We start from the raw sequence: 26,748 nt of genomic DNA, 5'->3' as shown, positions 1-26,748 counted from the left end.
TTTATTCAAATCTAAACTAAACCCACTACTTAGCGATAAAGTATAAACTCCAATCTTGGTGACAGGTAAAGCTTTCCTATTCCCCATGATTAAGTTTATTCTTCCATGCTCCACATTCTCACTTCTTCTTAGTCCCTGCAAATCAGAACATATATGAATACCACAACCGGTATCAAGGACCCAAGAGTTAGAATGGGGTGAGTTATTAGATAAGATAGTGTAAATACCTGCATGGTTGGGTTTAACTTTCCCATCCTTCACATCTTGCTGGTACTTTGGGCAGTTCCGCTTCCAATGTGACTTTTCATGGCAATAGAAGCATTCAGCCTCTTTAGGGTCAGAAGAAGGAGTGACAAAACCTTTCTTGGTTCCACTTGAAGAAGAGCCATCAAGGGTCCTAGCCTTGGTACCCTTTGAAGAGCTCTTCCTCTTCTTCCCTCTACCTTTCCCGATTGCCAAAACCGGGGCGGAGTTTGGAGTAGGAGTGTTAACAACCGACTTACCCTTAAGACCTGTTTCTGCGGTCTTGAGGAGTCCCGGAAGTTTGCTGAGTGTGACCTCTTCCTTATTCATGTGATATGTCATGCGGAATTGATCATAGCACGATGGTAAGGAGTGCAAAATGATATCTATTGCAAGCTCTTCAGGGAAGTTCACATTAAGCTTCAGCAACCGATCCACATACCTTTGAATTTTCTGCATGTGGCTCGTGACGGATTCCCCGTCCTTCATCATGGTTGTTATGATAGAGCATATGATTTCATACCTCTCTTGTCGTGCACTTTGATGGTATCTTTCCATCAGATCTTGGTGCATTTCAAAAGGGTAGAAGTCCTCATAGGACTTTTGGAGTTCCGCTGTCATGGTGGCCAACATGATGCATGCCACTTTTGTAGCATCCCTTTCATGTGCCCGGAAGTCAGCGATCTCCTGGGGAGTTGCAGTGGTCTCATCAATCTCCTTAAGCTCCTTGTCAAGGACATATTCTTTGTCCTCGTAGCGGGTAATCATCCTGATGTTTCTGATCCATTCATTGAAGTTGGATCCATCAAAAGTGACTTTCCCACACAAGTTCATAAGGGTAAAGGAGCCATTAGGATTAGAGCCAGAAGCATCATTGTTTGAAGACATCTGAAAGAAGAGAACAAGATTAGTTTAGATATTAAGAGAGTCCTTAATAAAACACCCAAATATAATATTAAGGCTAGGATCCAATCACAATATATTATAACTTAGAAGAGGTATGCCGTAATCCAAGCTATAACATATTTGAAAAGTAGGTGAATGACGATTCACCAATTTCCACCATGAAAAACGAAATATAAATATTAGGTTTTTAATTGGTTCTTAGAAATTCCTAGATTCTTTTGAGATTCAATGAACTTTTCAAAGGCATGTTTCAATCTCGAGTGTGCCCTCCAAGTTTTGTGACTGGGATACCGAGGATCACAAAACGAGGTGTGAAGTAACCATGCAAATCACTTGGTACCCTCAAGGTTTATCACTCAATCGATGTGCCGGTAAACCACACACGCTCCACCGATGCTATGGTAAACCTTAAGTCACCCTTTACCTACCTTGTTAAGTCCAAGTTAGTGTGCCGGTTAACCACACACGCTCCACCAACGACTTAAACAAAGTGTAAAGTGTAATTTCATGGATTAGCACCTTATTCACATTTTCCTAAAGTAACTAAGATTGGGAATTTAATAAAAGCATTTAGTTACTTTATAATATTCATCATACTTTTAATGAGAATTTATAAGTCCTTGTCTTACCCGTTCGGCTAACGACCCTCCACCGATCAAGGAAGCGGTGGGTGAGAGTGGACACCCATTAAGTTGGCATTTGATAGGCAACAACCTTATACCCCCCTTATAGACCGGCTTCGTGAATGAGGCGTACTAGCGGTAAGACGACTTGACGTTATACATATATATATTAGTAACTTATAATATTATAAAGTATAAGGGTTGAATTTTAACTTTTAAAATTCTAAGGGTTGGAACTAAAGTTTTAATCAAGACTTTACATGTTCCAAAACATGAGGGCAAGTTTTGTAAACTTCCAAAACTTTTCATTTCTTATAACTTATGAATTAATTGAGTAATAAAAATGAAGACTCTTCATTTTTATAACTCTTGTGTTCTTTTAATGGCTTTAATAAAAGTGAGACTTTTGGTTTTCCATAACTTGAGGACAAGTTATGGAATCCATTAAAACACATTATGATCATGAATTAAACTACCATGAAGGTTACAAACAATTCCTATGATCATCTAATCTTCATAAGTTCAAGAACATGAATATGAACACTTTCAAGAATCAAAAATTACACTTAAAAAAAACTTGTAATTTTAATAATTGCCATTGTAAATGGATTAGCATAAACATTACACCATCTAAAACAAGCTTTAAAACATCAAAACAGTTTAGGGTAATGTTTCTAGTCCATTTCCAGCAACAAATGTGCAAACTTTCATACGAGCAGAAAACAGAAAAACGATTTTTTTTCAAGCTGTTTGCACACAAAAAAAAAACAACAAACAAACCTAGTCTCTGATACCACTGATGGGTTTTGAGCATTCTAACACTTCCTAAGTGTACATGCAACCCTAATAACCTTGGATCTATGTTTGTCTAATAATCATGCAAAGTTGAATTCCAAGGTTATATTCCTATCTAGCATACATGGGGAACATTTTTAACTTGAATGAAAGATAGAATAACTTACCTTGTTGTTGATTATGATCCTTGAAACCTTGTGAGCCTAGCACCCCAAGTGTGATGCCTCAAATGCTTCACACAACACCAAATGCAAAGGAGTAAACTTTGAGAGAATCTTACACTTGCAAAATCGGCTCTAGCACTCTTGTTTCTTATGTGTAGCCTATTTTGGTGGAGAATGGGTTTCTTATATAGTGTTGACACATCTAGGGTTACACCATGTAAACCCTAATATGTCGTGACTCTTCATTTCCATGACCCATGGGTTTGTAACTCCCATGGAGCATCCTATGGGTGGAACCCAACTTGATAATCCATGGAGCCTCTTAGCCCACTATATAAGATATGGAAGATTTACATAATCTACCCATATATTCAATTAGTTATCTTTTGATCACTTAATTAATTCTAAATTAATTCTTGATCAAACTAATTAAATAATATTATTAATATATTAGAACTTATAATATATTAATAAACCATAAGTGTTATTTCTCTCATTTTAGTTTATCCAATTGCATGGTGCCATGCAACCCAAATGGACCATGCCGGGTCGGGTCAAGTACATACCAGAAATAGTTATGGACTTAGACACCTTATCCAACACACTTTACATTAAACAAAAGCCTTAATCCTTCACTAGTCATACTAGTTTCGGCCATGGAGATAAAAATAAGACAAAATGTTTAAGATTTATAACTCAAAGTTTATAAAATATAAACTTTGTCTTTAGCTAAAAGTCAACAGGATTAAACTAGTCCAAAATGTTGTACATGACTTATTAATTCATTCCTTATGAAATAATATGTTACTTCTATTGCAAAATAATTATTTCTATGAAATAAATTTCCCAATTGATTATAAGAGTTTATGAATATTTATCAAAATCAATTTCTAATAAATAATCAATTGTATCAAATTGTTGTTAGTGTGACCCTTAATATCATATGTTAATTAGCAATATCATTATAATATGAATCTTGAGCATATTTGATCTTTCACCCATAACCTTCAATAAGAGGCTTAAACATTAATTCCCCACAACCTTTAGCTCGTTGAACTTTTTCTTAGCATCATTATGTAGATATTCTTCCAACCATGCACACGAGCCTTAACCTCTGAAGGAACATGCTCAAAGCTAGACTGTACTCAGTATTTTGGGCCAGAACCAATATGGGTTGGCGATAGAATGCGTTAATGATGTTGGGTCTAATATGCATACCTATGTCAGTAAAAGAAGTCACATTTGAAGTCAAATATTCCATGCTCACACTAGTAGTCTTATGTAGTTGTGAATCAGCTAAGACGGTGTATCCAAGAGGGGCGAATAGTGTCATATTTATTTTCTTGTTTTACAACGTTGAAATTATCTTGAAACTCTTATTATATTGTTAGTTACAAATCGAAAGGATCATCATCAAGTATAGGAGATACTATATCCTCCTCACCATAATTTCGATCACCCAAAATAATATTCTAATTGGTATCTAGTATCTCTTCCGATAGAAAACAATATTCTGAGTGCATCACTTTATCCTCATTACCATTTTGATTATGTTCATCTAGTTCAACAAAAGCACTATTGTTCTCTCACTCCTTAATAAAACCAAGGGAAATCCCTTAGTAAGAAGACTCCTGGTATCAATTACAATAGTATATTTGGCATCATCAGTAACATTAACAATGTCTTTAGTCTCCCTTTCGACCGTATATCCATGTGTATTTCATGTAGGACCATTTTTCACAAGCATCAGTTTCATTATTTTGTTGTTTCTCAACTAGTGATAGTTTAAGATTTCAATAAAACCGCACAAGGTTTGCAAACATCCTCAGCTTCCCAATCCATATAGTGTGATGCTTGGAAACAAAATAGTTCACATCATCCATATTTTATATAACGAACAAACTCAAAAGGCTTACTTACTATTTTAAGACAATCTCCTAGAAATGAAAACATCAATTACAATACCATATCTTATGCATGTATAATGTACTATAAACTCCCATATTTGGATTCAGGATTGATCACAAACACCTTGTCTTTATTTTAAAGGAATTGTAGCGCTTCTACCTAATAATTTATACATTTGGTGCATATTAATTTTTTGTTGGGGTGTAGCCCTTTTAGGGAAGCTACATCTACTTTAGAGATTCAACTTGAGGTTTAATTCGCTTGTCTTTCCTTTTTTTCATGACATCTTATTCTACATAGTCAAACAAAACTCAACCATGTCCTTTTCGTGGGTTTCATTATTTCTCGATGGTGAAGTGGAACTAAGGGGATTTATCATATGATATCTCATCTTAAGATGTCACACCTTGCTTCCAATGAACATAAAAGTCTGTTGTGGAAGGCTATTTCTATGTACAATGGATTGTTTATGTTTGTGGAAGAAGTATTAAAAGTGCTTGGTTAATGCATATGTGTAAATCGTATGAGTATACATGCAGTGAGTCATGCTTGCCACCACCTTGATGGCATCGTATGTTTTTCTCGTATGTCCGATTACATGACTTGACATATTATTGGCATTTTAAAACTAGCTATCAATGAGAATGAGAATGTTGTACATGAAGGGTTGGTGTTAGATGTTGAGCTCCTTGATCATGTATATCATAACCTTCAAAAGTATTTCTCATAGTTTTTGTATGGATTTCTATCATAAATTGAAAACATTTACTAATAAGGTGGTCACTCGTCCCGAGTGTGCTGAATCGTGGGTAAGGTTGTTACTTCTTCCCTGGTGCACTTTGCAGGTGTTCAAGCCCAAAAATTGACAGGAAAGTAGGTCTAGGAACGGAAAATCCTTACAAAATTGTTGTATTTTGAACTCTTTTGCTAAATGGGGGAAAAAGGACGATATTGTCACATTAGTTGAAAATTTGTTCAACAATATTGGTTTGGGGTCATCAGGCCAAGTAAAAGATCACTTTCAGAAGGAGATATCAAATGGAAACACCAACATCAAGCAATGACTCCTTAAGGTTGTTGATGGGAATTTTAAGTAGAAATGAAAGTGTTATGTTCCTTGGGTGTTGCTCCATACAATAGTGATACCGCCAAGTCTTTGGAGGCTAAACATCCATACAGGCCACTTCCATCCGTGTCGAGCACCATATTTTATGAGCCTCCCCTTGTTGTAGAGATTGAAAATGTCATTGGTTTGCATTAAAATGTTTCCTAAAGGAACTTCATGTGGTAAAGATGTCTTGAGAGCTCAACACATTTTGGATGTTCAATGTACAGAGTTGTATGTTGTAGCTACAAATCTCTTACGTGCAATCATTACAGTAGTTAATTTGTGTCTAGGGAAGATGTTCGTCGTGTCTAGCATATTCTATAGTGTCATCTCCTCTTACTCCACTCCTAAAATCTTGCAATGGAATCCAACCTATTCCAGTGGGCACTATATGGGGGCGTTTAGTTTCCAAGGTTGCCATGAAAGGTGTTGGTAAAGAAATAGCAAAGCACCTTAACAATTTTCAATTTGGGGTATGTGTGTTCCATAAATGGATCTTAAGGCTTATATATTTTGTTAGGATAACTTGGATTAAGAAAACATCTAGGCTAATCTATATAGACATTTCCAAGTAGGTGTCTATTAAGAAAAACGAATTTTCTTAAAATCTATTTTCCATAACTCATAATCATGATATGTAGCTATGGTAAACAATATCTTTGATTTAATCATAATTACTTGATAAAAAGTTTGATCATAGTCATTGACATGGGTATGATTAAAGCTTTTTATAGTAAGTCTTTTTGAATGTGCATAAATCTCCGTGTTTGTTTTCTTTCTAAAAGAATCACTTACTCATTCTAGTATTACTATATGGAGGAAGATTAATCAAGCCCATACTTGATTATTAGACATGGATTACATCTCAGTGTTCATGAATCTAGGTTATTTATCATGTTCAATATCTAATATAGCGTTTTGGTAGTTGATGGATTTGTCACAAACCATCAAGAAGAACTCATCAATGAGAGATTACATATTTCTCATTTTATAGATGATTCAAACCATATATGCAAAAAATGTGTGTTTATGAATAACTATTATTCATGTTCAATAATTTCTTGTAAAAACTAGTACCAACCTTAACAACATCAGGCTATGATTGTTGAGCTACTTCAAGTTCCATGTGCGTCCCACTTGTTTTGTCACTAGAAGCTTGCTTTCTGATAACTCAACTTTCATAGTAATATGAGAACTTATTCTTGGTCGGTTTGTATATATAATCTAAACAACCTTTTAGAGTATTTTACAAATATGTATTTAGTAGATTTTAGGTCTAGACGCTTTAGTCTAACATAGGCTTCAAAACCTTAAACGTTAAGTAAGATAAGGATGGATCCTTTCCATAATAAATCTTATAAAGTGTTTTAACTACTTCTTAGTTGGTGTTAGTATTCGAAATACAAGTGGTAGTGATTAAGGCATAGTCCCAAAAGAATAAAGGATGATAATTTCTACTGATTAGAAAGTAAACCACATCCAGTAAGGTTTAGTTTATCCTTTGTTATATCTAAGGCTTTAGATGGTTCTACTAATTTGTATTTCAACTTTATATTTGAAAACTTCAAAAAGATTTCACATTTATCTTTTATCATATGAAATATAATTAAAACGACTATAGTTGTTAATAAAGTTGATGATATATCTTCTACTAAATCTAGACATTCATTAGAACGGAATTCATACATCATAGTGTAAAGTTCCTTAATAATTATTTTTCTCTACTATTTAGTGAAAATATAATTAGTAATCTTTTATATATAAATAAGATTCACATATGTAAAATAAAATATATTATTTGTCTTCAAAGATCCATTTCTTGAAGTTGGAATATGTGTATTTTGTTTATATAATAAAGAAAAAAATATCATGGATAAGTTTGATTCAAATCAGATTGAGTCAAAAGTGCTTGCTTGTAGAACTTATTATTTAGAAACCATTGATATTTACTTTTTAATTCTATTAAGATATCTAGTTCTCAAAAACAAAATTTAATCATTTTAGAATATGAAGGTGATTGTTATGAAAAACGATTAAGTATATAATCAATCATCTAATCAACTAACCAATACATCTATTTAGACAGGCTAAATTCAAAACACACATTGTTCCAAAACAAACATTGTTTTACAATACATGTACTTTTTTTGTTCTAAGCATAAATAATAAACTCCAATAATGAAGTTTCAACTTACTTGTGCTCACCAGCTTACTCTTCTTGAATGTTTGTAAACATCTACAAATATTAGATTAACATAAAGTATCAAGTACTTGAGTGTTAAATGAAAATTATAAGTTCTATCTAATAGATACTTGAATTACTGGTCCGACCAGTATTTCTCAGATAAGAGGGACAATTCCTTTTCTAGTGTCTTATTTCTCGATAGTAGAAACAAGATCCATCTTTGAGGGCCTTTCTTGATTTCTTGGGCTTAGTGGTATCCTTTCCATGAACTATGGGCCTCTTAGAGCACACATGTCGACTCTCTTAGCCTTGAATTTTTCCAATGTTTGAATCAGCTCAAACCAAATAGCTTTTTATTTTAGGAATATCTGCTTCAGCAACATATGATATGCTTCTAAGCTCACCAAGACTTCCAACAAGCCTAAAATTACATTTCCCAATATGATGTCAGAAACGTCTTTAGCATCACAATGATGCTTCAACCAGGTATCATATTCAAGTTTGTTAGTAAGTGCAGGTTGTTCAAGAAAAGGGCCTTTAATAATATATAATTTATGATCTTTTTAAGAATATCTTACAACGTTCAATACCATTCTTTGAAATTATATCCATTGAATGCAATTATTTATTGTAGATCAGCAAGAGAAAGATGATGCATGGTAATGAGATCATATTTTTTTTTCGTCTACAAAATTTAACAGAATCCATTAATCTTTAATAATTAATACCCTTTAAGTTTCTAAAACATTAATTATTAATGTCTAGGATCCAAGTTGCAAAACAAATAAATGATTATGTATCCTTTATCCCATTCGTTGAATCAAACAAGGTAGATATTGAGTATCATTTATATTCTACTTTATAATTCCTAGCGTTAATAACTTATGTTAATAGACATGTTTGATCGCATCTATGTCTTGGATGTCTCCTTCTTAGGTGAGCATTATCACAAAAGAGTTTCGATCAAATCATACACATTGAGGAACTTGTGTAATCGGCCTATAACTAGGTTATAGAAATTGCGAATACACCTCGGTCATCAAGAGATAACACTAACGATTAGGTGACCTTTATCCCACTAGCTTATACAAGTGACGTGCAAGTGCTTTCAAAGTGGACTGCATAGATTTGAGTTTAATAGGGGTCTTTCAATGTTTTTATAATTCTAGTTTAAAAAACATATGATATCATGATTATTTCATGCATCCAATAATCCATGGTATACTTTTATTAAAACTCACATTTTAAAAATATTCTTTTATAGAATCCAATATTATATAAATGACGCAATCAAATTTTAAAATTAATATATAGTATTAAGTTTTGACGTTTGTGCTATAAAGAACATTTATAAACCTTTTAATAAAACCTCATTTTATAATTGAAGGTTTGGATTTTGATAAGTCTCTAAAATCCTAATTTTAAACATATAAAATTTTAATGGTCAAAATTTTCCGTTAGTTTTAAACGATAAAACTCATTTTATTTTTAAAACTTTTTTACCATCTTATGTTAAAAGAATATTTTCATTAAAACCAAAATTCTTTTATATTTAAAATATTATCTACCATTTTAAAATCTAATTTTATAAACATACATAATATAGCATAAAATAAGCATCACAAATCATAAAACATATGTGCATAAACCATCCATAAACAAGTGATATTTTGTGAGTCATCACAAAAATGTCAAGTCCATTCCTAAGGGACATAAGTGACCAAAACTTCTATGATGTCTTCATGCTTTCACTTGCTTCAACAAAACAACTTGTAACAAGTTCATAAAATTAATTTATAAAACTTTAATAAAATTAAGTGCATGAACTTTAGATCTTCAAAATGACCACAATCTTCATTCTTTTTATATTTTTATAGAAATAAACTATTTCTGAAACTAATCTATTACTTACAAAAATAAACAAAATGAACACTATCTATTAATTATTACATACCATATGAATAGATAAGTATTACAACCATGTTAACAAATCAACACAAACATCATCAGAAGAGATCCATGGCTAGTTTATGCATATCATACACATATACACACACAAAAATATACATAAAAAAACACTTGTTTTTCTAATACAACTTTTATGACTAGAAAGATGCATGTAAACTTCTAGTCATAAAAATAACAATTATAAACATTTTAAAGTTGTCATAAAAAATATGTATGATATTTTCTTATAAAATAAAATCATTCATGTTTTCCAAAAACAAAGACGATACCAAATAATCTAATAATCTAACTATGATACCAATTGTTGGGTTTTATTCAAAAATAGTTTAAAATAAACTACGAGATTAGCAAGAAAATGATTTTAAAATGAATAAACTTAAAACAATTTTAACCACCAGCGATCATTTTGCAAAGCATGGAAATAATAAATCAACCATAGAAGGAAAAACACCACAAACTTTGAAGACCTTTATTGTCATGGGATATTGGAAATTGATGAAGTGAGGCAAAAGCTGCAAAGTAGAATCTCTCTATAATGTATCCACCAAGAAAGAGTAAACCGCTTCAAGATGTTAGTCTTCACTTGTATATAAGCTTCTTAAGCCTTAAAGACCTTATAACAAATAATTTATAAGGATAAGTACTCATTAAATCACCAAATACCCAAGTGTTCTTAAAAAGATAACTAGAGATGGACAAAGGAGAAAATCTCAGATTTTAGAGAGAAAAAAGTGGAAAAGAATCAAGAAAGTTGAAATCCTTTAGTCTCTTTTTATCCATACACTTATGTACCAAGTCAAAACTAGAAATTAAATAAATCATGGTCCTCTTATGAAACACATGGCATAAAAGAAGCAAAACTAACACACAAACTCACCCATGCCATGCAACCTACGACCTCAAGCAAGGATGGGATGGGTTGTGTGTGTTTTAATCCATCTTAATTAACTAGAATTCGTATCTTCTATATATATAATACCTTTATATAAATGGACTTCAGTAGTTCCAAAAAGATGTACACAACATATAAATTGTAACATCCTGTTTCGAAAAGTTTCTTATTCCGAGATTATAGACAATAACTGGATCATGTAAAGGCCTTGGGCTTCTAGGGAATGGGGTTTATACCTTATTAGATTATGATAGTTTCGGATAAGTGATTAAAGTCTTGGTTTGTGTCTTGGAGTCAAAGGGTAAAATGGGAAAAGTGATGTTTTCTTTACAAATTAATGCTTTTAGTTCGGCATGTTTTAAGTCAAAAGTAATTACATAGGGTTGTGAGGCTCGTCAATACATTTTTGTGCATATAAAGAACGCCAAAAACAGAGTTGAAACAAAGAAGTTATGGTTGTTTGAAGTTGGAGTGAAATTGGGAGAAACCTCGTTCTTAGGAGGTGAGAAGTAATTCTCACGACGTGATAGTTCTCATGAGGTCAGAATATATATTCTCACCACATGAGAACTATACAACCCAAATCCCACGAAAATTTTAGGGTTTACAAGGTATTTAAAGGTAAGGATTTATGTTTTAGGGTATTTTCTTAGCCTCCATCATATCTAGAACCTCTTGGGAGAAACAATAGCCTCCGTTTTCAAGATTTGAGCCTCCCCGCCCCTCTCCTCTCTCATCCATTTTTTGGAGTTTTTGGTGGTTTTGGAGCGCTTTTTTCATGCAATATTTAACCTTGAAGCTTTGAAATAGAAGATCTTAACTTTCATCTACCTTCTAGACCTTTGTAAGTTATAAAGTTCCGAGATTTATTGCATTTCATTTTTAGATCTAAGTGTATTTGGTGTTTTGGTCCATTTTAATGAGTTTTGAGTGAGATTTAAGAATAAATTTGAAACTTTATTACTCTCTAAGGTCCCAAGAACATTGTATGTTTCAGATCTGGACACCAACACCTTTTGATCAATTTAGAAAGTTTTCTTGGACCTCATGGACTAGGAAAGTTTTGATCTTTTCCCTTTCAGCCATGCAAGTTATTTTGGTCATTTAGGCCATTTTAGTGTATTAAATTTTAGATGTTGAAAGCTTGATACATTATTATGGATAAAGTTGGAAACTTTATCTATCTAAACATCATGTTGATTCAGATATGAAGGGTGGAGACTTTGACTTAATGGATTTAGCTTAGAAAGATGCATTCTTGGTCCCTTTTAGACTTAAATTCTAGATCTTGGTTATTTGGAGCATCCTAATGGATAAAGTTGGAAACTTTATCCATGATGAAGCTATTTAGGAACAAGATATGAAGTCGTGGGCCTTGGTCTAAAGAGATTAAGCACTTAATAAAGATTTTAGCCTTCTGATCAGAACTGGCGATGTGACATAGGATATGTCACGACATGACGGTGTCCAGAATCATGATTGTTTTGACGTTGCATTATCACGACGTGATAATTGCATGCTTGATTATGTAATATGTCCATACATGTGATATGCTTATTGTTTCCCAAAATACCCATACATGTGATATGCTTATTGTTTTGGTATGAGTATCTAATAATTGCATGCTAGATTAGGGATAAGGATCTGCTTAGGATTTGCATGATAGAATGCTATGAGAGATGCCTTTATATGTCTGTTGATTGTGCTTTTGGAACTGTATGCTAGTATGGATTTCAGATTATTTGATAGAATGGCATGATTTAAGTGAGGCACAGTTTTAAATTGCTCAATTCTCGAATGTTGCCTGCTTTGTGCTTTTAGGGACCTCCAATAATGTTGGCTAACTATTAAGCGAATATGTTAGGTTAAATGTTGCAGGGATTAGATGATTTTATAATGTTAGGTTTAACTCTATTGCGCAGATCTTGTTTGAGTCTAACCGTTGTAGTGTGAGACCTTGCGGTCGAAGAAGTGTTTAGTGTGACAACCCGAAATTTCTATCTTGTAAAGCCATTCAATTCAATCAAAAGTCATACTTGTTTATCGCTATCTTTTAGCATTGTTAAGGGTTTGTTTGAGTGTTCTAAGTCTAGTACATTCAAGGATTGTGTGTTAGGATGTGTTAACTAAAGTTCATGGTGTTGCATTCAAGCCATAAACTCCATCACAAGGAGTTTACGGCCGCAAACTAGAGTTTACGGTCGTAAACTCTTGGCAGCCGTGAACTCTTCCCTATATCATATACTTCCTTCATTATTTCTTCACTTCTCACATCTTCAAGTCAAGAACACTCATTTCTCTCTCAAGTGTCATCAAGAACGTTCCATTTCTCTTCAAAGTTGTAAGTGATTCTTTCATTATTAGATGATATCCTTCTTGATCTAGTAAAACCCTTTGATTTCATCCATGAATTCATCTATTTCGGGTTTAGATCTTCAAATCATCAAGAACACCAAGAACACACACTAGTTATTTGGGCCGTAATTACCCCTTTAAGCTTCCAAAGTGTGAGTATCTCTTCTATCATCTTGTTATACATTAAGATCACTTGATTTCAACCTTGAAACAATCACATTTTGCATGATCTTCAAGAGTTCACGGACGTGAACCCTTCATGTGGCCGTGAACCCTTCATAAGATCATGGTATGGCCGTAAACCCTTCCTAAGAACAAGAATAGGACCGCAAACACTTCATAGATGCAAGTTAGGGCCGCAAATCCTTCTTAAGATCAAGTGTTTTGGTTATAAACACACCTTTGGCCGTAAACACTTAAGGTGTGGCCGTGAACTCCCTTAAATCTATCATATGTGATTGATACACTCCATTTTGAGTGATTCCTAGTTCCTAGGGATGTTTCCAATACAAGATTAGTTGTTATATACACTAATTATATACATATATGTGTTATTATATACTTATTAGGATCTGTTTGTGCTCGGGATTTTACTTGGCATACTTAGCATCCTATATCGATCTTACATTCAAATCACTCACTACAGGTGAGTTCATACCCCTAACTTATCTTTTAATCATTTTTAAATGCTTTTTTGGGGAGGGGGGGAATACAAGTAGAAAACAATATAGTTATAATATCAACCACATGTGATTTATAATTATCAAACAAGAGGATTTCTTATACTTCAAAACTGTATTATCAAACAAATCGTTTCAAATCATTTTATAAACTGACATCAAGTCATCAATAACCAATCAAATGGTTAAAACTCTTTTATATGCTAAACTTTATATCAAACTCTTTTAAACTTATATATTGTCAAAATCATGTCTATATAGATATAGTTATATAAACAAGGTTGAAAGGGCTTAGGACTGATAACTCGCTTTATTTCCTGTTCCTTGTTTGGTTGTGGACTTAGGGTATCGGTTGATTGTCCGAGTGTCGTTTGAATCTTAGTTATATATTATGTATATGTATGTAGATATAAAAGTTCTTCCAATCAGTTCAATACCTTTGGGTAGCAAAGGTGTACAAACATGATCAGTCATTCAAACAACAGTACTAGTAAACTATAATAGGTATAGTTTAGAGGATTACTAATTACTATTTCTAGAACAATGAAACTTACAAGAGTCAGTTCATACATGAGTCAGTTCAAACATACAATAACAAGAATAGAAAGGAACATACGATAACAAGAGCAGAAAGAAACATACAATAACAAGAACAGAAAGGAACATACGATAAAAAGAACAGAAAAGAACATACAATAACAAGAAACAGAAAGGAACATACATCATTTTACAAGAACAAGAAAACATTAATGTGAAACTACTTCACGGCTTAGAAATATACTTGTTAGGTCGCGTTTTGTAACCAGAGTCTCCTGGAGGGAGAGCGGGCATTGTGTGTATAGATCTATACGAGACTGGCAATCCCGCATCCCGACTGTTCGGTTTGGCCGGCAGGCCAAGGGGTGACAAATGTCACATCAGTTTTGACGCCAGCAGGTCATCGTGTTAAATACTCGTCAATCAGTATGGTTATAACCACATCACATTTTAACCTTAATTAAACAAATTGGTTTTAAGGTAGTTAGTGCTTCAGTAGTTACTTATTACAACATTACTGTACACTTTCATTTTCCCATTTCATTCATATAGTGATCTTCTCACATAAAAGGTAATGTAAACTATTTTCGGGTAATAATAGTCATATACTTGGGAAAACACTCACTTTTACAAAATAACAAACATACAGAACAGTCGGGTCTTGGTAGAAGACTACTCTCCATTTTAGTAGAAAATATAGGATTTTCTAGGAAGTATACAAACATTTACATCAAACACTTACAAACTTTACATCAAACATTTACAAACTTTACATCAAACATTTACAAACTTTACATCAAACACTTACAAACATTTTCTTCAAACTTATACAAACATTTGACACTAAAATACTTATGAACTCACCAGCTTTAATGCTGATATACTCTTTAAAAATAACTTGTATTCTCAGGTCACCAGTAGACAGGTACACCGGACCAGGTTTTTGAGAAGATGGAGCGTGTTCAAGACTCGTCTTTTATTTTGATATATATATATATATATATTTTTGGTGTCTTACAAATACATTCAGAACACACTTGTATTAACTATATTATTAATGCAATGGATGATGTTGTTGCTTGTTTTACTATTGTTCATTATTATGATACTGAACATGACGTCCTCCGCCCCCAAACGTTTCCGCCGTTCTGGTATGGGGGTGTGACATCTAGTTCCTATGGCATGTACTTATATTCATGAAGTAGTTAGTTGATATTAGTAAGGGTTCTTCAGCAGCTGATGGCATGGTGAGGTGGGAATCCTAGGAGATTCTAGGAAGCGCCTTAGAGGAATTGGTGTGTTGTTTAGCGGTGTATATTCGTTTGAGAGCGAGTATATGTGATTGGATTGGAAGATAGTGAACATGAGTAGTTATTTAGAGAATCTGGAACGATTCTTGAGGAAAGTGTAGTTACGATTGAATCGAGTAAACATACAAAATCAGAGTATGAAATGATTTAGAACAAGAGATCTAAATATAATATGTTTTGCACGTAGTATTGCTTGATTCGTTGAATACAAGAGGAAAGAGAAATGATTACAATCAGGGAAAAGTTCTTTTTCTCTAGAAGTATCCTTCCCATATTTATAGGGAAAACTGAAAGCACAAAAAATATAAGGACATTCGACATTTAAGCATCGACACTATAGTAGCCCTTAAAATAAAATACAATCCAACATTCGATATTACTGACTACAAATATAAATTCGACATCTCGCAACCTTTGAAACCCAACATTCTCCCCCTTTGTTAGAAGAGTCGAATCTAAGTCATTAACATATGGATTGCTTGATGCATCGAACTCTGAATCTCTGCATACCAGTTCATCACTTTCTTCAGTTCAGCCTTATCTCCTTCGTTGTTCTTCTTACAGTGATTCATACGAACAATCAGGTTCATATAATGTGCAGTAGTTTATCTTTTAACGTCACATGCTTGGAACAAAACTTCGTCTTATTTCCCTTTTTGATTTTACCAACAAAAATTATTCCAAGTGGCTTCAGACAAATCTCTCCATCATCATAAGGCTTCAAATCAGCTTTACTCTTCAATAATGATTGAGGTATAGTAATCTCTTTCCCAATTGTCAAAGCTAATTCGACATCTGTTAAGGCTAAACACTCGTAATAATTGTCAAAGAATAGATTGATATGAGCGAGACCCAACAGATAATCATCTTTACTTGTACCTTGAAGTTTCGTTTCATTGTTGACCTTAGGAATCTTTGCGACAGAGATTAAGTCATTCAGATTCATAAGAGGAAAATCAGCCACAGAAAAGTCGAAGTTGGTATTGTTTGCTCTGACCACATGAAAACGATAATTTTGAAGTACACCCTCAAATAGAACATCTTTGGTGATACTCAAAACTCAAACAATCTTTATAAGTGACCAAACTTCTTCTTCCTCTTTCCCAAGTACTGCATGAAATCGAATTTTCAGCTTCTTGAACTCTTCCTTATCATCGAACTTGTCAACAATCTGATATTGTGGAGTAACAAACATCATCTTGTTGATGGGAAAGTCCAACTGATTCATATCTGAATTCTCAGTTGCATAACTCTTCTTTGGTTTCTTTTCAAAATCATGCATCTCTCCATATGCTACCATAGCTTCAATCCCTTCATAGCTATGTAGTTTCCTTGGATCACCTTTGTCTATTGTTGGAGGATCATTTTGACGAAGCCTGAGAATACTTTGAATATGACGTTGTTTTTCCATTTTAGCTTCTTTTCTCTTTTCCTTCGACAATTCAACATGAACACCTTTCCCTTTGCCTTTATATGCTTCAATGGGTGTAGGTTTCGAAGATGAACCAAAACTACCAATAACAATCCCTTTTGATATAGGTCTTGTTGTTGTTTTTGTCGAAATAATTGGATCAATCATCTTTGGCAAAGTTGTAGGAATTTGAGTAGTTAGAAGTTTTCCCACAACCTTCGCATCACCACTTACATCTCCACTTGTCTTTACAAATGCTCCTTCACCTTTACTTATACCAACAACTTTTCTTTCTCCCCCTTGCACCCCTGTAACAACAGGTGGGGCATCCGTTGGTAGTAAGTTTAAGAGTTTTGAAAGTGGAGCCAATTCAGAATGAATTGTTGACTCAAGCAATCGAAACTTCTGAGTTACAAACTCAAGAGTGAACAAAGACGAAGAACCAGACTTTGAAACCATTTCCTTCAAATCAACCAGAAGCGAATCAATCTTCCCAAAAATCTTTAGATCAACTTCCGCCTTCTCATCTATCTTCGTTAGCATAGAATGATAATACTCAACAATTTTTGTGACTGCACCAGCAACTATATCGACCTTCGTGAGAAGAGAAGAATGAATAGTTGTAAAGTTGGTGATCTCCTTTTCCATGTCTGAGCGTAACTCTTCAATCTTTCGATTAACATCTTCACGAACAGTCTTCACATCCTGAAGAAATAGAACATGTCTTTGCTTGGCAAAGAATTTTAACTCTTTCAGTGCATCATTAAAGGTCTCAGATTGAACTTTGACCCATAACTCATTGTTCTTGTCAGACTGATCGAGTTTGTTTAGAAGACGAAGCCCTTGAGCTTTCAGCATGACATCAACTTCAATTCCAGAAACTGAATGTTTACCCCTGCATCAGCTTGAAGTTGGAACAAGGAATTAAGCTTGCGATTCAGAATCTTGAACGGTTTTCCAGACATCAGCATATGATCAGCAATATTTTCCTCTTCAGGATCAAATTCGATGTCAGCAAAAGAGCCTACAAATCCTCCATCATCGGTTTCATCATCATGAACAGTTTAGGTTCTTCAGTGGATTGAGATGGGAATAAGGAAGTAATGGGTTGGTGCCTAATGTTCTTGAATGTAGGAGAATGAGTAGATGTAGGAATATAGGATGTATCGGGAACAATGTATGGTGGTAATGAAACTGAAGTATCAATAATGGAGGTTTCGAAAGTAGATGATACAATAAGAGACTGGTTACATTGGGCTTCATTTTTCGATATCCATCACCCTTGTTGACATTTACGTATGTATCAGATACAATTCAGTGATGCCTAAAGTTCGAATCTCCTTATGAACTGATTTGATAGTCGAAACTTCGGGTGGTGTAACCTTTGTCTGCTCAGGAGTCGAAACTTTTAATGGTTCACCAGGATTGATGGGTGTGTCCACTGTACAAGTTTTCATAGTGCCATCAGGATTGCCAATCTCCTCGATATTTGACTTAACTAGAGAATCCCTCACTGGTGAAGAATTGCCCTTCTGTACATTGTGCAAAGGAGAATCGGGTACAACCTCATCATCCATTGAATCATCGAGAATTATTAATTTCCTCTGCTTCCTTTGTTTCTTTGAAATATTCTTAGCCATATCCACTGCTCTCATTTTCTTCGATTGTGGAGAAACAGGTGTGGGTATTTCACGAAATACAACACCCTTTCGACCCAATTAAGGCTTGCAAATAACGGATGGTGAAAAACTTCCAGATCGTTCAGGAGAATGGCGAGGTTTGTGAGCCATTTTCTTGAGTCTCTTTAACACTCCCGATTTCGAAGGTACCACCTCCTTCAAAGGATTAACAATTTCTGTAACAACTGGCTTGGAGCGTTTCTTCCATAGTTTTTCTTTGACAATAACCTTCTTTAGAGATTCCACCACTTTAGCAACCGGACTAACTTTCGAAGGACTTGGCTGAGTTTCCTTCTTAGATCCTCTTTTCCTCTTCGAAGGACCTTCACTTGACTTTAACAAAACCCCAGTTTCAATATTCGGATTGATTGTCGTTAAGTAACTCACCAAGACAGGATTAATAGGATCAACCTTTCGAAGCATTGCGTCTGGAATCCGAGCAACAGTTGGAAAAACTTCAGCATCATCTTTAAATAGTTGAGGGAAAATGAAATAGAGAGAACTCTGCAATTTCTTCATTCTATGGAACAAGAATACCCTCCTTCTCATAAGCATACTGAAGAATGAGGCTCCATTATCTATCACACGAAATGCCATCAACAACATTTGTGTTCACCACACTTTTCACAAACTCATTCCAAAGTTGAGTGGCATAGTCCACCTATAAATCATAGTATAAACCCGCGACCATTGCATAAACCTCCAATCTCCTTTTGTCTAACCCCACTGTTCGTCCAGTTAAACAACGAAGATATATCCCAAAGGAGAAATTCCACAGACATGGTAATCCAGACTTCTTGAACTCACTGATTTTGGTAAGAGGTGGTTGATAACCCATCTCGTTGAACATATGAATGATTTGGTCATTTTTGACCTTAACGAAGGGTTCAACATTTGGAATACTATGAATCTGAGCAAAATTCTTTTTCAACAGTCGGAATTTCTTATCATTCAACAGTTGAAAAGTGATTGTGTTCATCGTCTTGATGTATGTTGCCGTTGAACCAACAAGGGATAGCCAAGAAAGAGGAACGGAAAAAGAGTTGAACATCGCCTTGGAAAGAACAGAGTTTTGAAGAGCAACAATGACCATCTTTAATTCATCAGGATAAACTGTGACATCACTTTGAACCTGGAAGTTGGTGCTTTGGATCTTCATAATGGGTTGAGAAGAAACCTCTTCAGTGGTTTGTGATTGATGAGCAGCCATTTTTACGGTTTGGAGAAAACTTTGAAAAACAAAGAGATTAAAATCACAAATCGCCTGAGAATCGTTTTGTGAGCGTAAAGTTGGAATAAAATCCCCAATTCCCTTTTTATATGTAGACAAGATTTGAATTCCAAATGGTTGTCTTTATTAGAGTGACACGTTTCTCCTGAAAAATCGTACCAGTCGCCGAAAAGCACGCCATGTCAGGAAAAGTGATGAGTACTTTTCTTACAAACCCGCACAGTAACCAAACCGTCACATCAAATGTCATTTCGATGGTACTTAGTGGATATGAACCGTCAAAGACCTTCGGAATAGAGGTAGGGCTCTTTCACTTTTGGGTTGAAAAGCAAAGTCATTTGCTAGACTTGTGAAATCTTCAGCCTGAGTTGGTATTACTCAGAACCTCAAGGATTTTGTGAGTGCAATGTGTGCCAAAGAAATAGATAAGAAAGAAAATTTTGGATCTGTGATGTCGAAAATAAAAATTTCGACATAAAGGCAGTTAGATCCCAGGCAAAGATCACTTCGCTAATTATCAAGAGAGATAATCAACAGCTTATGTGGTTTCCCGTGAAGTACAATCGAATACTTATAGAGAAGTATCGAAGGGCATCTTTTTATATGGCTTCATGGGTTGGTTTGAAATTTCGTTACATACCACATCTAAACATAAGAGTGATACATTGTAAACGAAATTATTTGTTTGATCATTGTAGTCAGGGACAAGTATGGCTTGGAAAAATATTTGAAGTAACAAAGAATCAGATGGATACTTACACAAAAATCATATTCCACAAAACAAAATTATGTCTGAATCTTGTTTGGTAAAAATGTTGTGGGTTTCGAACATTTTAGCAAGACCACACACAAAGAAAGAATATGATTTTAAGTATCGAAATTTGGTACTGAAAAAATGTTTCATTAAAGCCTGGAACAAAGTTCCCCGTTAATTCCTTTATGAGTTCGAAAGTTTGGGTTTCACTTCCACCACGGTCTCATGATGTTAGATCATAAACACAGAGTTTTAATATATCTAGATCCTGATTGCTGTATACTAGAAATCTCTTAGACATATGTCATTGTGTGAGAATGTGAAAGAACTTTAGGATGAAAAAGGTTGGTTGAAAGATTTGAAAGTACCACTTCTATATATTGACCAAGCAGAAAACTCTAAACACAATTGAGTAGAGTATGGTAGCTCAATGACTAATAGGAATATAGCCTAGTTGGGAAGAATCCTTATAATGAGAGATCCATTAAGACTTTGAAACCCATTAAGTCGTGGAGGCTTGGGTCGACATGCTGCAGCATGCTTCTAGGGACATCCTAACTAGGACATAGTTTCGAAAGTATACATTTCCCTTAAGCAGTAAGCATGAACCACCAAAAATCTTCGCTAATACCTACACAAGAAAAGATTAACAAAAAGACAAAAATATTTTTGTATTTTTGATTTTTGAAAGAAACTAACAAAAATAACGAAAAATCTTTTTGGTATTTTTGATTTTTTTTTAAACGAAAGACAAAAAAATAAAAATCTTTTTGTTGTTTTTGATTTTGATAACAAAAATGAAAATCTTTTTGTTGTTTTGGATTTTTTATAACGAACCTATCATGCTTCTATACAAACTCAGATCAACAGCTGGTTTATCTAATGATGGACTAAGCCTTGTTCCAACAACCATTGATACTCTCAGCTTTGTGCTATTTGTCATTCCGAATTTTTCCCGCAGATTTCGTGTATACTTCTCTTGATTGATGAATATGCCTTCTCTGCTCTGATGAATGTTTAATCCCAAAAAATTGTTTATCTTCCCCATCATACTCATCTCAAAATGGCTTTTCATCAAATTTTCGAATTCTCGTGACAAAGCAGGGTCAGTAGAGCCAAAAATAATATCATCGACATAAATTTGAACAAGCATGAGATGATCACCAACTTTCTTTCGAAAGAGAGTGGGATCAACTGATCCTCGTTTAAATTTCGATTGCTTTAAGAAATTGGTAAGAGTTGCATACCTTGGTAAGAGTTGCATACCATGCTCTTGGTGCTTGTTTTAACCCATAAACAGCTTTATCTAGGATATAACCATGATCACGAAATTCTTCGTTAATAAAACCTAGAGGTTGTTCAACGTACACCGTCTCTTCGAGTTCTCCATTGAGAAATGCACACTTGACATCCATCTGCTAGACAACAAAATCCTTATACGCTGCATAGGCTAAAAATATTCGAACAACCTCGAGTCTTGCGACAGGGGCGAAGGTTTCCTCATAGTCTATACCTTCTTGTTGCGAATAACCTTTAACTACAAGCCTAGCTTTGTTTTGAACAACATTACCATTTTATCAGTTTTATTTTTAAAGATCCATTTTAAGCCTACAATAGAAACATCTTTCGGTTTAGGAATTAATCTCCATACCTTATTTCTTTCAAATTCATCAAGCTCATATTGAAAAGAAACAACCAAATCAGGATGTTCCATAGCAGCCTTGACTGATTTCGGTTCAATTTTTGAAATAAAAACATTGAACATACAAAAATCCTGGTGAGTATTGAGTACCTCATTCTTTGCACGAATCTAAGCCCTTGTTAATACTCCAGCTTGTGGATCACCAAGAATTTTTCCATGTGGATGATTTCGAGCCCAACTGTCCAAAGGAGAATATGCTGGATCAAAATCCAACGGTGCATCTTCGAATGGTTCATCATTTTCTGAACCTGCAATAGATACATTATTATTTGTATCATGAAAATTTTCGTTTTGATCATCATTTTGCTCCCCCTCGACAAAATTATATTCTTGATGCTCCCCCTCGACATCAGCATTCATTCTCTTATTCTCCCCTTCGAAAGTATGCTCCCCCTCAACACGAGTAGTCGAAGTCAAGTGCTCCCCCTCCACTTGATCAGTTTGTAAAACTGACAGACATTCGTTATAAACCGGAGAATTTGTTGTCGAGTGGTAATCAGCAAATTGTTGTATCACTGTCGAATCTGCAGAATGCTTCAATGCTTCAGGAATCTGATTGTCCTCGGCATGGATTTCAGCATTAATAGCCCTATTAAGAGTACAAAAAATTAAATCATAATCAAAATCTAATGAATTAACACTTTCAAATTCAGAATTTGATTCATTAATGATTGGTTTTTGTTCAAAACGTTTTTCAACACTTTTGACATAGTGATCATCGAATGTGAGATTAAAGGTTTTTTCGATCTTTCTTGTTCGCTTGTTGAGCACCCTGTATGCCACAGAATTATGAGAATATCCTAAAAATATTCCATCATCAGCGTTCGACTGAAATTTTGAATGATTATCCTTAATGATTTCATAAGGGGTGATATTGAATCTTCTATGAATAAAGTGTGAGATTAAAGGTTTTACATTCGGTTTCCTGTTGTTAATGATTTCATAAGGGGTGATATTGAATCTTCTATGAATAAAAGACTGATTTTGAGTAAAGCAAGCGGTAGATACAGCTTCAGCCCAGAGATATTGTGGAAGATTCGCGTAAGTCAACAGTGTTCTTGCTGCTTCGCAGAGAGAACGATTTCTCCTTTCGACAACACCATTCTGTTGAGGTGTGTAAGGAGATGAAAATTTGTGCGAAATACCTTTATCGGCCAAAAACGAATCTAGAACTTTGTTCTTGAACTCAGATCCATTATCACTCTTGATTTTGCAAACCTTTTTCTTCAAACTTAATTCGATGTGTTTAATAAACTCGATCATCACTTGAGCTGTTTCTGATTTCAAACGAAGAAAATATACCCAAGTAAACCTAGAAAAATCATCAACAATAACCAAAATCTACCTCTTTTTGTTGAGTGTTTCAACTGTCGAAGGTCCACAAAGGTCAATATGAAGAAGTTACAAAGGTTCGACGATCTTGGAATCAATCACAATAGGATGACCTTGTCTATGTTGTTTTCCTTGTTCGCAAGCAGCACATAAAGTATCATTATCAAATTTTAATACAGGCAAGCCTCGGACAAGATCTTTTACCACCAATTTTTTCAGATTTTTAAAATTTAAATGAGACAATCTTCGATCCCACAACCAGCTTATATCATAGGAAGCCTTTGAAAGTAAACAAACAGAAGGAACACCAACAATAGGTTTGATGTCAAGTGTAAACATATCTCCTTTTCGCTTTGATTTAAGAAGAACTTCTTTTGTTTCGATGTTGGATATGACACTTCCTTCCTCATTAAAGACTACTCGATTGCCAGTGCCCACAAGTTGCGTGTGACAACCCGAAATTTTGTCCGTTTCCGTTACGCGATTTCCGTTAATAAAATTTCGAATTCATTAACTTTTCCGTCAAACTTCTTGGTTTAGAAAATAATCTAGTTATATATAATTAAATTATTTACGAGTTGGAACCAAAAATCGCGTGGAAACCCGAATATCTCGAAAAATCAAACAATTCCGGCCTAAGTAGGGTTACGACCGTAAACTAGTTTACGACCGTAAACCCGTTTACGGCCAGTAAAGAGTGGACCCCACCACCGACCACAAAATCCCTATAAATATGAGACCCCCACCCTCATTTGAACACTTCTGGCCGAAAACTCTCTCCTTCTCTCTCTAAAAACTTTGACCGTAAACACCTAAAAACACCTTCAAACTTCGGGAAACATCGAGAAACACCGTTTGGAGTCACTTCGGAACGTCTGGAACACTTATCTCTTCGAAATCAGCACCATTGTTCTTGAGTTTATGGTCCATCTTCAAAGACCGTAAACCCTGTTCTTGAGTTTACGACCGTAAACTCACCGAGCCTTCAGAAACCGTAAACCCCAGTTCACGGCCGTAAACCCTGTTCACGGCCGTAAACTGTCTGTCGACCGTAAACCCTTGTTCACGGCCGAAAACACCTTTTAAGTGGTGCTTTTGGCTGAAAACCCACTTTCATCGATTCGATCAAGTCCCGGTAACATTCCTCAACCGAATACAAGTGTTCCTCTAACACTTTATCTAACGAAATCGCTAATTTAGATACATATATGTATTTATTTGATAATAGGATTTCCGTTAAGTGTCACGTGCAACAACTCGAGGATCTTCATTTCAGTCAGCGCTTTCACGCAACAACTGTGAGTTCATACCCCTACATTTTCCGTATTTTTAATGTTTTTAGGGGGGGATACAAGCTAAACATAAATGTTTTCAAAACTTATGCAAACCTCATACTTTAACCCTTTTGTATTGTGTTGAGCATAAGGGACGTTTTCACTCAAATTGCATAGTTTTCCGGACACGCTATTCACTATACATGCAAACTATAATCGGTATAGTTTGGGATTTTTCTAAACATAACAAGTACAGAAACTTTCACTACTAAACATATGCGCTAAGACAGAAACAGTTTATAGTTACACCACTACTTTATCATGGTTTTCATAACTGTAATTATCACTACATACGGTATACATACGGATTTTCACTATGGTAGAACACTACTACACTACATGTAAACTAGATTATACGATACTGTGAGGCGCTACTTCACTACTGTACCCTTAGGTGTACATGGATAAATCCTATCATAGTATAACCAGAGTCTCCTGGAGGGAGAGCATGAGATTTGTGAATAGATCTATTCGGGACTGACAATCCCACATCTGAACTGCTAGCTACAGTTAGGCGGGCACGCCTGGGATGTACAAATGTCATTTAACTCGACGCCTGAAGAACGTTGGAAAGGTCTCTAGTCATATCAAGTATGGTTATACGACTCACAATATGTATAAATCACCTTTAGTTTACAACTTGACACTCTTCAACAGTTTTATTTACACTAAATAGAACTAATACACACTACAACTGGAGAACTTTCAGGGTTTTCAAACGGAAACGAACATACAATGGTTTCACGCACGAAATACTATTACATCATGATTAGCATTAGCTAGTCACATGAAGTAATAATTTCGCATATCACTACAGTTTTCAGTGACAAGCATTCATGGTTTTATACAGAATTGAAAACACTACATCCTCATTAAAGAAAATATCGGATTTTCTTGGAACTATACAAACATTTTAAGAACTCATCAACGATTTTCACTACAAACCACCGCTTATGAACTCACCAGCTTTATGCTGATACTCTTTCAAACTGCTTGTATTCTCAGGAAATCAGTAGACAAGTACTTGCTGGATTTTCAAGGAACTGGAGCAATAAGAGTTTTATGTTTATACTATACAAAGCTATTGGATGTAATTCAAACTAAGTTTCAGACAAAGTTTCAAACTGATGTAAACATTTTTATTTAAGTATTCGTTGTAATGGTTGTGTTGCTATGATTGCTGTTATTCATTGGTTGTGATGCTACACATGACGTCCTCCGCCCCGGAACGTTTCCGCCATCGGTTTTGGAGTGTGACAGATTGGTATCAGAGCCCTTGTTTATAGCGAACTAGTATACCGAACCTTACGTGGTATACAACTATAAACACTAAGGGGCCTAAGTGCTCTACGCTAAAAGTATACTTTCAAAATATAAAATATTTTTTTATAAAACAAAAAGTATTTGGATGTTGGAACGCTGCGGTTAAACCTAGGCAGTTATGTAATCATGTCTAGGGTGAATATAGCCTGATCAACTATATTCAGTCGAGACATGACCAACATGTGTTTGGGAGTGACTATGGTGTTACAGCAGGCCTAAAACTTACCAAAATCATCTCACATAAAATACTATAGGAGTATCTTAGCTAGAGCCAAACTCAGTATACAGATTCACTCTAAGTGTTGCTA

Source organism: Lactuca virosa, chromosome 7 (genome assembly GCF_052849685.1).
Source record: "Lactuca virosa cultivar CGN04683 chromosome 7, Lactuca_virosa_CGN04683_v6, whole genome shotgun sequence".
In the NCBI taxonomy this organism is placed as follows: Eukaryota; Viridiplantae; Streptophyta; class Magnoliopsida; order Asterales; family Asteraceae; genus Lactuca; species Lactuca virosa.
The sequence above is the reverse complement of the archived record's forward strand: the minus strand, read 5'-3'. Positions refer to the sequence as shown.